We start from the raw sequence: 13,992 nt of genomic DNA on the forward strand, positions 1-13,992 counted from the left end.
CATTAGTCATTTGTGTGGCCAGTGTCTGCCTAGGCCCCTTCTATCCATGAGAACCAGCCGGCATATGAGAGCCATCCTGAAAGGAAGATGAGGTAATGGGGGCTGCTGGACACATGTGATACAACACTGGAAAGCTGGGGAAAGCAAGGACTGTCATGAGAGCATTGGCAATCTAGGAAGGTGACACCTGCAAGGGGAGATAGAGATTCTGAAAGATTTTACACACACAGTTGGAATGGTGGACTTTTGAAGCAGCAAGGAAGGTAAATAAAAAAAAAATATAGAGGCACAAAGATAAACTTCTCTCGCTTCCCAGTTTTGCTCCAGCAAGCCTTATCAAAGAAACAGCCCCCTTTAAAACTTTCAGGCGTCAACTCTCACTTTATCTTCATGAATATGACTTGAACAGCAGGGTCACCCAGCCCCCACATAGCAGCAGAGGCCAGGAACAAGCATGCGGACCCCACCCCCACCTCCCAGCTGCCTCATAGGAATAGATTTGCACCCAGCAACTTAAGCTCAGGTGCTCTTCTAAATAAAAACAATTATGCTCACTCCACCATGGCACTTGCATTAACAATTCCCAGCAAAGCCAGTAAACCAAACAAGCATACTTTTACAAAAGAACTTACTTCCTCTGAATCTTTAATTCATTTAGTTAGGGTTGGCCCCTGGCTAAACCATGGGCTAGAAAATGACTCTTCATTACTGGCTCTTTCTACCCTAGGCACTCTTGTCCTTGTGCAGACATATATTCAGTGAGTATCCCTTCTTACCACACAGGGTGGGGGGCTGCCTTGCCTGCAGCTAACTCTCTGTGTAGCACTCTCTTTTCATGCACTCAAAACTCACCTGTTCTGTGTTCTAAGCTCTCTCAGAAATTCATGCTCTACCTTCTGAGGTCAGTTACCAGTGGTAGGAATATAGGCTATGGGGCCAGGCTGCCTGAGTTCAAATCCCACCTCTGCCACTTAGTAATTTTGTGACCTTGAGAAACTTAGCCTCTCCAACTCAGTTTCCTCATCTATAATAAATTCAGACAAATAATAGAGTCTGCTATCCAGGGTTGTTATAAGGAACAAATGTATTTCTGATTAAAGCAGTGCCTAGCATGTTCTAAGCACTCAATGAGCCTTAGCTAGTGCTATAGTTATAAATAGCATCTATTGCAATAGTCCTCCTCCCACATGGTCATCTTCTGACCATTGGCATGAATTTCCCCAGTATTTCTCAGCTCCTGGAGAAAATTTGAGGACATGGGAAGGGAGGCACTTTGATATTCATTTATACCATGAAAGTGAAAGAAAGAATAAATAATTTCTCCCTTAGCATATGGGGATGTTACATAGAATAGCAAACATGTCCCATCTTCAGCAATCACTGAGTGGCTTCTGATCCTGAATTCTCTTACTTTATGATATTTTTCTGCCACCAAATCTCATCCCTGTAAATAGTTGTTCACTGAATCCAAAGACAGAACAGCCATGTAGACCATTATACAAGCCTTTTTCTAAGGCCTATTCACTTAAAAATCATCAAACTGTAATTTTTCTAAAAGACTAAAAACAGGTATCACTATACAACTCTGTTCAACAAGCAGCAGCCAGTTGTATTTCAAGAGACACTACTAAATGTGTATGGCTTTGCATGTCCCACTATTTTAAAATATTTTTTCTTTACTCCTGGAATGTAGGAAGTAATTATTATTATTTAGGAAGAAAATATTATTACATGATATTTTCAGCATTGACTCAGGAGTGAAAAAGAGAGGCCAGTTTCAGATGTGCCCAATAATAACTCAGAGACCTTGTGAACACCCACTACCTTCTCCAGGACTCAATGTGTCTACCTGGGAAATGGTGAGGGTGAGATGAAGGGGAAAAGTAATCTCCTAAGATTGATTTCAGTTGAAACTAATACAAGTGAGAAGACCTTATGTGCTGAGATCATCACAAACATAGCTCTTTATTGTTACGTTGTAGTAATAGGCAATGTTTTAGAGCTTTTAATATGGATTATATATCCTGCTCAATGACCTTGACAACAATATAAGATACATATTATTATTGTGTCCTCTGTAAAATGGGGACAATAATAATCTGTATGTTATATCATAATAATATAAGGAATAATAACATTCCTTGAAGAAACCAAGGCTCAAGATGTTGAAAAACTTTCTGAAGGTCATATAGCAAATAAGCAATAGAGCCATGGAACTTGATTTCAAGTAACCAGATTCTTAGCACCTATACTATAGTTCCACCAGAAATAGAGATATCACAACCTGTAACTCCAAAGATGATGGTCTCTGTTGCACCTGTATATTAGTTCCCTATTGCTGCTATAACAAACTTAGTGGCTTAAAGCAACATTGCAAATGTATTATCTTATTGTTCTAGAGAAGTCTGAAATAAGTCTGAAGTCAAGACGTCAGCAGAGCTGCATTCCTCTGGAGGTTGTAGAAGAGAATGCATTCCTTGCTCTTCTGTCTTCTAGAGGCTGTCCACATTGCCTGGTTCATGACCCCTTCCCATCTTCAAACCCAACAATCACATCACCCCAATGGCATGGTTTCTGGCCTTACTTTTCCTTCTCTGACTTTCTGAATCTGATTGGACCTATATCTTTCACTTCTTAGGACTCTTGTGATTATACAGAGCCCACCCAGGTAATCCAGGATGATCTCCCTGTATCAAAATCCCTAATCTAATCACTTCTGCAAAGTCCCTCTGCCACATAATATAACGCACAGAGGATTAGAATATGGACATCCTCAGGAAGAACCACTGTTTTTCCTATCACACACTGCAATGACCAAGTTATACAATTACAATTAAAGAATTGTTGGTAATATATAAAAATAAAAAGGAAGTAGATTGATTCCATACTATGGTATTTTCTGAAACAAAGATCCAGGGTTAAAGGAGGTATGGAAGTTGATGTTATCTCATCAATTTAACGAAATGATTTATGTGGTCTGCAACAGGGAGGTGAGAAAGATACACATCACTTCCTTCTCACACCTAAGAGAGGAAGTTGGCTTTGAGGGGATATAGGAGCTCCGTTTCAAGTGATAGGATTTGGTCCCATAACATAGATAACTTAAATATCTCTAACTATGAGCCATGAAACAGCCTTTGAGTTATCACAGTGGCAAATTTATGACTATAAATTTCTATCCCTGACTCCCAATTCAAGGGAGGGGGATACACATCCACTCTGATCCTAGAAAGGATGTTTTGCCCTCACTGGGAGAACAAAATTGCTGGCCATGGGTAAAAGAAACATAAAAAGGATGTTAGAAAAGGGAGATGATATCCAGGATTGTAGTTTTTCTCATAAACCTTCCAGTGATAAGTTATGATCCATAGGTCACCCCCTTACCATAAAGAAGTCACCTTAATATGGATCACAAGTGGATCTGAGCACTGCATGGGGTGAGTGGTTACACCCCACTCATCTTCTCCAGGCCCTTCAGTGTCTCTCATGAAATTCCACCTACTATTGTCCACATCCTTGGGCCAGAAGATGCTTTTTTTCCTATGAACTATGATCAAGCCACCTTGTTTATAGTGAGCAGGATGGAAGGGCCTACAATTTAAAGTCCTCTAGGAGTCGCTTTTAGCCAATGACTCTCCAGAATTGGTATGTAATCCCCCAGCACCTTTCTTCTCTACTGACAAATTTCTGAATCATGTCTTTTGCCATATTTCCCAGTGATTCCCATGGAATTAAACCCTGGATGCTTGCTGTGCTATCTGGCTTAATATAGTTTCCTTGTCTGGTTATCTTATCTTGATTATATCATATTAAAGTTTTTTGCACATTCAAAATAAACCTGGATATACCTCAGATTCTATTTCTTCAGTAATAAGGCAGTTGCAATTGGGGTGACAAACTAACTAATTCACTGAGATTTGAGGGAGGCCCTGGGCCATGGCACTTTCAATTTTAAAACCACGGTAGTCCTAAGAAAACCATCCCAAGTTTGTCTGGAGCTGAGGGTTTGGGGGGATGTGAGATTTTCAGTACTAACACCTGGGAAGGTCCTTGGTAAACCAGCAACCCTACCTGGAACTCAAAGTAGCTTTAGAAATCAGATCTTTAGAATTGTTTTTTGGTGCTAAAAACTAGCAAAGTTCAACCAAACCACCAATACTTGTAGCAAGTGGAGTGGTGTACTATGACATCATAATTGTGAGGATGCACCTGAGATTGATTTGGGATGGGCAAAGCTGGAAGAGGTTACACTAGCTTGTGCATTCTCTCTAGCACTTGAGAGATGTGGTGGCCATGGCCATGGGAAATATTGTCAAACTGAATAGTTGTGCCAAGTACCATCAATGAGCTGAAAGAAGAAAATGATGGGCTTACGTGAACCAAACACCAGCCCAGGGCATAGTGGAAAAGGCGGAAAGTCTCTCTGACAACATTTAAGGAGACTCTCATCATCTGTAGGCTGAAAGAAGATAAGGCTGAAAATCAGAACTAGGGCCTGATGTTAAAAAAAAAAAAAAACTGTCAAAAAGAATAAGTAATGGCCCCAGCAAACTTACTAAGCATTAATAAAGAAGATGAGGGACCCTGAGATACAGGATAGGGACATCTGTGCAAATGTACTCTAGACTCTTGAACTCTCAGATTCTCCTTAACCCTCCGAGACTTCAAAAGTTACCTACATTCCATGATTTGAGTGTAGCATCCTCTCTTTGCTCAGAGATCGACTAGAAGCTTAATTTGCTATTTGGGTGATTCTACTTCACCAAATTATTACTGTAAAATAAAATGTTACTAAATGAAAAGGAAAGAAAGATTCCATAGGCTGCATACACAAGTAAAGTAATAAATACACACTTTTGGGAGGAGAAATGCGAAGAGGTATTATAGAATGACCTTGTAGGTAAATCTGGTTTTGTTTTTCTCCCCATTAGAAAAGTACCCATGGATTCTAGAGTTAACCATACTTAATGCATTAAATGTCAAAATTTCTTACACATGGAGATTAAGGTCTTCATCACATCTGTTATAATTTAAATAGGCAATCGTGGGGAGTGATATTTTATTTTTTTTTATTAAATCATAGCTGTGTACATTGATATGATCATGGGCATCATGCACTAGCTTCATAGACCACTTGACACATTTTCATCACAATGGTTAACATAGCCTTCCTGGCATTATCTCAGTTACTGTGCTAAGACATTTACATTCCACATTTACCAACTTTCACATATACCCCTGTAAGATGATATTTTAAACAATTATCATTGGTGTTCTCCTCAGCTCACCCATCTGAAAGTGGTTGGTGGGTTCACCTCCCACCAGCCACCCTCCTTCACACACACTGCTGTCTGGCTGTCATTGCACTCAGATCTAAAATGTCTGTATATTTGAAAATTGTCTGTACTAGAGTTAGCAAAAGCTGTGAAGACTTTGAAATGAACCAGAGATGACCACTGTAGAATGCTGGATGGTGGTTGATGTATACTCCAGGGATAATCTGATTTCATGGGTTATATATACAGACTTTATTTCAAGAGAAAGAAGTTATATTGTGGATGGTGCTGGTGAAGTTTCCTGTCCAAAGCAAGGCAAGTGATTTCAGCCTGTGGCAATGAAAATGAATGTTGTCTGCAAGAAAGTACAAATTTTTATAAATCCAATTCTTATTCAAACCAACTATAAAATCTCCTGCTCCCATCATTAATTAATGAGTCAAATAAAATCTTCGACATGTGTTCATTTTATGCACCTATTTGTGTAAGTCATGATTTTACCTTTTTGAAAATTATCCTTTAACACTAGATACAAGATTCCAAAGTCAACCAGATAAGGAATTTTGTCTTGTTCAGTGTTATGCCAGGCACGTAGTGGAAAGTCAATAAGTGTCTGTTGAGCGAATGAATAAATGAACACATAAATAAAAAAAATAAACTGAATAGAGATGGCCAAACAGGAAGTAAAGCCAAGGGGAAACCCCAGAGTGTAACTTTCAGGAATACCTTGTAAGGATATATAGGTTGTGTATTGAGCAAGAGCTCACAATCAAAGCTCTGTGTATTTGTTCATGAATTGTATCATCTCAGAGAATTTTCTTTAATAAGCCCCAAATTCCATGTTGGCTATAGGATGATATAAAAACATTGTAAGGACAATGGAGGACCCTAAGTACTCAATGGGAATTTGGGGATATTTGGTTGAATGTTCAATATCAAAACAAAAAAGGGTGTCATTGAAAAGAGATATTTTGATAGAGATGGCCCATGTAGAGGCATTTTTCGAGAAAAATTCCCTAGAAAATTCATCTGTCAAGAAAATCTCAATACTTAGGAAATAAGAGAAAGAGAGGAGGTCATGGAGAGATTTCTTGACAGCAAAGAGCTATTAACAATCATGCTCGTGGTAAAATTCAGTACAGAAAACATTTGAATGGGGATATTCCATTTCAAAAGTCATGCTGTCATAATATTGAGAGTTAAACAGGTATAAATAATAGCCTTGCACACTCTTCATTGACAGACACCTCAGTAATTTATGGAGAAAATACTTCCTTAAATCACAATAAGGTTGAGGGATTTGGGAGGCTGTCTTCTGTCATCTCAGATTGTCCTAGACTGATAGAAGGATACGGAATGCAAAAAATATCATTTGTATTGTTAAAAAGATTCTTCAACATGTAAAATTATTTTAGAAGAAAATTAATTATGTGATTTTTGTCAACTAGGCACCTGACATAAATTTTTTTAATGATAGTGTCATTCAAAAAAGATAGGATTCCACACATAAATCTATTTCTCATGACGAAAATATTTCCACACATCTTTTCAAAGGCTGTGAGCTAGAGATTTTGTGATAATAGTTTACAAATCATGTGAGATATTGAGACTGTGCCAAATGTTAGAGGGTAAAAGTTCAGAAGACGGATATATAATCTAAACCAGAGTTTCTCAACCTCAACACCAGTGCCATTTGGTGAACTGTCCTGTACATTGTAGCAGCATACTTGGCCTTCACCCATGAGATGTCAGTAACCCCATATCCCCTAGATAGGACAACAAAAAGAATGTATAGACATTGCCAAATCACCCCTGCCTAAGAACTGCCATCCCAAACTCATACAGTTCTAATAGGTTATTCAAATTCAACTAGTAAGTTTCTGTGCCAGATCTAAATCTTAGTAAAAATCTCAAGACTTATCCTGTTTACCCCCCCCAGTGGAATTCCAGTATATTCTGCCAATAAAAAAAAGCATGGCAGTACCAGAAATTAAAATGAATGTAATAGAAACATTTATTCTTATATGGCAGGCACTATGCTAAGCCTAGCACATGGGTTAGCCCTTCCAATGCTTCATCACAATCATATAAGGCAGATGAAGTTCCTATAGTCTCCATTTGCAGATGAGAAAACTGATGGTTAGCCAGAATAAATGTTTTGTATAAAGTTACCAAAGTAGAAAGTCTTCAAGCTGAGATTCAACACCAGGAATGCAGACACCACCTGTACTTTCAATGTCTGTGCTCTACTGTCTCCTGAGAAGTAAACACTGTTTTTATCTCACATTACACAACTGTGGAAAAGGATACTTGGGCTCAAAGGATACTCATGGGCCAAACAATGGGCAGTGAATGAAATCTAGCCTGTTTTAGTGAATAAAGTTTCACTGGAATATAGCCGTTTCCATTCATTTACATACCATCTTTGTTTTTTTTTATACTTTTTTTCCCTTAATATTAAATCTTAAAAGGCCAAAAAGGACTTAAGAGATCATCTAGGAACAGAATAATAGACAGCATTGTGCCAACACTGCTTTCCCCAGTGCCCAGGGTAGACATAATCCACCTAGCCACAGCGCCAGGTTCTCCTTAAGGAACCCAAGGTAACTATTGCTCATTAATCCCCACTAGGACTCAAGTCCCAAAACCAAACCGTGGCCCTATGACTGGTAGCAGAACTTCACCACTTTATAGATGTTGAAAAATAAGGACTAGAAAGGGAGAAGGATTTTCCCAAGGCCACACAATTTGTGCTAAACCCAGGTAGGAGAAGAACCCAGTTTTCCTGACAATGTATATTATTTTCTATAGTAGTCTCTGTGGTTGATGAAATTATTATTTAGTTCATTATCCCTTCCTATATTCCTATTTTTTTGCCAGATGACTTTGTAACTAATCTAACAAAAGCAGTGTATAATACTCCACTTCTTAAAACTTGGCTCATATATATATGACTTTATTTGTCCATAGGACTGTGGGCATAGGGGACATGGTGCCAGTTCCAAGCCTTGGTCTTCGGGGGTCTCTTGTGTCATTTTTTGCCCTCTTGTTCCTCTGCTCTTGTCGTGAAAAGAACTTCCTTCAGGTAGCTGGTGTTCTTCCACCTGGGCCGGAGAATGAGTCACAAGGAGCAACTCTGAGTTGACTGATTCCAGAAGTCAGAGCAGAACCCCCAGCCGAGACAGCAGAGTCCCAGTTATATAAGGTCAGTTAAGGTGCCCCAACTCTATTGACTGAGGCCTACAGGGAAAAACATGCTAATTTTTTATGCCCTGAGATTGTTTGGCTATGTTTAAATCAGTATCAATCAGTAGTAACTACTGACTGATACTGAGGAAAAATATTAATACCCCCTTCTAGGGAATCTGACACCTAAGGGTTAATAGAAAGCAATGGCTTAAGATTAATATAGGAAAAACCACAAGGCCTTTAAGGCACCATAAACTCTGCCTTCTAAGCCAATTTAGACTGCCTGTGATCACTTTTGGTGTCTTGTAGTACCCTTTAACTGATTGTAATACTAAAATCCTCGCCTAAGGGAGAATCACAGTATTGTCCTGGGTTATATGACAACACATGATAATTGTGCCGTGTGTGTTTACCATGTCTGGCCTGTACACAGACGAGGATGTCGAGAAAGACCCACATCATTTCCTATGGAAAAATTTAAGGCGTCACAACTGGCAGGCAGTGTGGATTTTACTCTCCAGAGAATTCCTGTGCTACCCAAGAGTGAGTGCCCTGTGTCAGTAACCTCTAATAAATTCATCTGTCTTGTCAAGCTGGATTTTTCTGACACATTCTTTGGCCTCTTAGTGACATCTCAGTGTGTGTGTCTGGGGGGGTGGGGGGGATGGGTCTTTACCATCCTAGGCTTTTTCCAAAACAAATACAATTATGATGAACACAGTCATTGATAACTGCTGTCAAGTAACTTCAAAGTGCCAGGCATTTGCCACTTTACATCTAATCCTCAGAAATTTTGGAAACAAAAGTATTATTATTCTCATGTTAAAGACTAGGAGATTATACCCAGAAAATTTTTCAAACTTGCCAGAAGTCTAACACCTGATAAGTTAACTGGTCTACTATTTGAGCGCTGGTCCAACTTTAAAATTCCATACTCTTTCTGTCTCCTCTTTTATCTCCTATTTGTCAACATCAATACATCAACGTGAAACCATGAAATTTCCTGAAGAGAATGTATAGAAGGTGTCAAAAATATGTAGACACATTTTAAGGAAGAACAGTATTAAAATTGTAATACTCAATATGTACCAATAACAAACGATGAATACAAGACACGTTTGAGCACTTCTTGCAATTGCAGAAGTTAAACATGACTTGAGTTTGAAGATTTACATACAGTTTTTTTCCTTTCTTAAAATATGTATGTGTTGGGGTCCGGCCCTGGGGGCAGGGTCTGCTAAGACCTGTGGAACTGGTGCAACTGGCTGAAGAAATATAAAGTTAGGAACGATGATGAAGAAAGAGACATTGGGGCTGTAATAGGGGTTGCATTAAAACTGTATATTGCTTTGGGTAGTATGGACATTTTAACAATGTTGATTCTTCCCAGCCATGAGCATGGTATGTTTTTCCATTTGTTAACATTTTCAGCTATTTCTTTTCTTAGAGTTTCATAGCTCTCTTTATTTTTTTTGGGGGGGGGGCAGTAATTCAGATGGATATTTTATTTTATTTTATTTTATTTATTAAACCTTAGCTGTGTACGTTGATAAGATCATGGGGCATCATACACTAGCTTCACAGACCGACTGACACACTTTCATCACATTGGTTAACATAGCCTTCTTGGCATTCTCTCAGTTACTGTGCCAAGACACTTACATTCCACATTTACCAAATTTCACATATACCCTTGTAAGATGCACCGCAGTTGTAATCCCACCAATCCCCCTCCCTCTACCCGCTTTCCCCCTCCCTACCCTCCCTTTCTCCCTTCCCCCTATTCTTAGGTTGGAACTGGGTTATAGCTTTCATGTGGAAACCCTAAATTAGTTTCATGATAAGGCTGAGTACATTGGGTACTTTTTCTTCCATTCTTCAGATACTTTGCTAAAGAAGAATATGTTCCAGCTCCATCCATGTAAACATGAAAGAGGTAAAGTCTCCATCTTTCTTTAAGGCTGCATAATATTCCATGGTGTACATATATCACAATTTATTAATCCATTCGTGTATCGATGGGCACTTGGGCTTTTTCCATGACTTAGCAATTATGAATCGGCTGCAATGAACATTCTGGTACAAATATCTTTGTTATGATGTGATTTTTGGTCTTCTGGGTATATGCCCAGTAGAGGTATTACAGGATTGAATGGCAGATCTATTTTTAGATCTCTAAGTGTTCTCCATATCTCTTTCCAAAAGGAATGTATTAATTTGCATTCCCACCAGCAGTGCAAAAGTATTCCCTTTTCTCCACATCCATGCCAACATCTCTGGTCTTGGGATTTTGTGATATACGCTAGTCTCACTGGAGTAAGATTTCTCAAATTAGTTTTGATTTGCATTTCTCTGATGATTAAAGATGATGAGCATTTTTTCATATGTTTGACGGCTGTGCGCCTGTCTTCTTCAGAGAAGTTTCTCTTCAAATCCCTTGCCCAGCCTGTGATGGGATCCCTTGTTCTTTTCTTGCTAATGCATTTGAGTTCTCTCTGGATTCTGGTTATTAAACCTTTGTTGGAGACATAACCTGCAAATATCTTCTCCCATTCTGAGGGCTGTTTGCTTGCTTTAATTACTGTGTTTTTGTCTGTGCAGAAGCTTTTTAGTTTGATCAAGTCCCAGTAGTGTATTTTTGAAGCTGCTTCAATTGCCTGGGGGGGTCCTCCTCATAAAATACTCGCCCAGACTGATTTCTTCAAGGGTTTTCCCTGCACTCTCCTCTAGTATTTTTATACTTTCATGTCTTAAGTTTAAATCTTTAATCTAGTCAAAGTCTATCTTAGTTAATGGTGAAAGGCGTGAGTCCAGTTTCAGTCTTCTGCAGGTTACCAGCCAGTTCACCCAGCACCATTTGTTAAATAGGGAATCTTTTCCCCACTGAATGTTTTTAATTGGCTTGTCAAAGATCAAATAACAGTAAGTAGCTGGATTCATCTCTTGGTTCTCTATTCTGTTCCAGACATCTACTTCTCTGTTTTTGTGCCAATACCATGCTGCTTTGATCACTATCGATTTGTAGTATAGTCTGAGGTCTGGTAGCATAATTCCTCCTGCTTTGTTTTTATTTCTGAGTAATGTCTTGGCTATTTGAGGTTTTTTTCTGATTCCATATAAAACAAAGCATTGTTTTTTCAAGATCTTTAAAATATGACAGTGGAGTTTTAATAGGCATTGCATTGAAATTATATATTGCTTTGGGTAGTATGGACATTTTAACAATGTTGATTCTTCCCAGCCATGAGCATGTTATGTTTTTTCCATTTGTTAACATTTTCAGCTATTTCTTTTCTTAGAGTTTCATAGTTCTCTTTATAGAGATCTTTCACGTCCTTTGTTAGATAAATTCCCGAATATTTCATCTTCTTTGGCACTACTGTGAATGGGATAGAGTCCTTAACTGTTTTCTCAGCTTGACTATTGTTGGTATATATAAAGGCTGCCGATTTATAAATGTTGATTTTGTAACCTGAGACACTGCTGTATTCCTCGATCACTTCTAAGAGTTTTGTAGTAGAGTCCCTAGTGTTTTCCAGATATACTATCATATCATCTGCAAAGAGCGAGAGTTTGATCTCTTCTGACCCTATATGGATACCCTTGATCGCCTTTTCTTCCCTAATTGCGGTGGCTAAAACTTCCATTACAATGTTAAAAAGCAATGGAGACCATGGGCAGCCTTGTCTACTTCCTGATCTGAGTGGAAATGATTCCAATTTAACTCCATTCAATATGATATTGGCTGTGGGTTTGCTGTAGATAGCCTCTATCAGTTTAAGAAAAGTCCCTTCTAGACCAATTTTCTTGAGTGTTCTGATCATGAAGGGATGCTGGATATTATCAAAAGCTTTTTCTGCATCGATTGAGAGAATCATATGGTCTTTGTTTTTTAATTTGTTTATGTGCTGAATTACATTTATAGATTTACAGATATTGAACCAGCCTTGAGACCCTGGGATAAAACCAACTTGGTCATAGTGTATAATTTGTTTGATGTGTTGCTGGATTCTGTTTGTTAGGATCTTGTTGAATATTTTTGCATCTATATTCATTAATGATATTGGTCTATAATTTTCTTTTCTTGTTGGGTTTTTTCCTGGTTTGGGGATCAGGGTGATGTTTGCTTCATAGAATGTGTTGGGTAGTCTTCATTCTTTTTCTACTTTTTGGAACAGGTTGAGTAATACAGGTAGTAATTCCTCTTTAAAGGTTTGGTAGAATTCTGACGTGAAACCATCTGGTCCCGGGCTTTTCTTTTTAGGGAGGTTTTGTAATTTGTTGCTATTTCTGAACTTGATATGGGCCTGTTCAACATTTCCACTTGATTCTGGATAAGTCTTGGAAGGTGATGTGCTTCCAAGTATCGGTCAATTGTCTTCAGATTTTCATATTTCTGAGAATAAAGTTTCTTGTAATGTTCATTAAGGCTTTTTTGAGTTTCTGAGGAGTCTGTTGTTATTTTGTCTTTGTTGTTTCTGATTGATGAGATTAGAGATTTTACTCTTTTTTTCCTGATTAGGTTGGCCAGAGGTTTATCTATTTTATTAACCTTTTCAAAAAAAACAGCTTTTTGATTTATTGATCTGTTGTATTTTCTTTCTTTTCAATTTCATTTAATTCTGCTCTAATTTTGGTTATTTCTTTTCTTCTACTGATTTGGGGTTGGAATGCTCTTCCTTTTCCAGTTGCATGAGATGTCCCATTAAGTTGTTAACTTCCTCTCTTTCCGTTCTTTTGAGGAAGGCTTGCAGTGCTATAAATTTCCCTCTTAGAACTGCCCTTGTGGTGTCCCAGAGGTTCTGATAGTTCGTGTCTTCATTGTCGTTTTGTTCCAAAAAATTGGGCAATTTCTTTCTTAATCTCATCTCTGACCCAGCTATCATTCAGCATAAGGTAATTTAACTTCCATGTTTTTGTTATGGGTATGCAGATTCCCATATGTTACTCAGCTCAAGTTTTATTCCATGGTGGTCTGAGAAGATGCATGGAATAATTTCTATTCCTTTAAATATACTGAGGTTAGACTTGTGACCTAAGATGTGATCGATTTTGGAGAAAGTTCCATTTTCAGTTTTGTTGGGATGAAATGTTCTGTAGATGTCTGCTAAATCCAAATGCTGGATTGTTAGGTTTAAATCTAAGATTTCTTTGCTCAGCTTCTTGTTGGAGGATCGATCCAACACTGCCAAAGGAGTGTTGAAATCTCTGACTATTATGGAACTGGAGGAAATCAAGTTTCTCATGTCTGTTAGAGTTTCTCTTATAAATTGAGGTGCATTCTGGTTGGGTGCATAGATATTAATAATTGAAATCTCATCATATTGAGTATTACCCTTAACTGATATGAAGTGATCATTCTTGTCCTTCCTTACTTTTGTTGGTTTAAAGCCTATTGTATCTGCAAATAAAATTGCAACACCTGCTTTTTTCTGATTACCATTTGCCTGAAATATGGATGACCATCCTTTCACCCTGAGTCTGTATTTGTCCTTTAAGTTAAGATGTGACTCTTGTATGAAACAAA

The 13,992-nt window shown here is 38.2% G+C and overlaps 1 protein-coding gene across 3 annotated transcripts in view; it reads right to left on the reverse strand.

Moving 5' to 3' along the window:
- Positions 1 to 13,992, reverse strand: part of TAFA1 (TAFA chemokine like family member 1) — a 707,837-nt gene that overhangs the window by 629,315 nt on the left and 64,530 nt on the right. The window lies entirely within an intron of this gene.

Source organism: Nycticebus coucang, chromosome 8 (assembly GCF_027406575.1).
Source record: "Nycticebus coucang isolate mNycCou1 chromosome 8, mNycCou1.pri, whole genome shotgun sequence".
NCBI classification, from domain to species: Eukaryota; Metazoa; Chordata; class Mammalia; order Primates; family Lorisidae; genus Nycticebus; species Nycticebus coucang.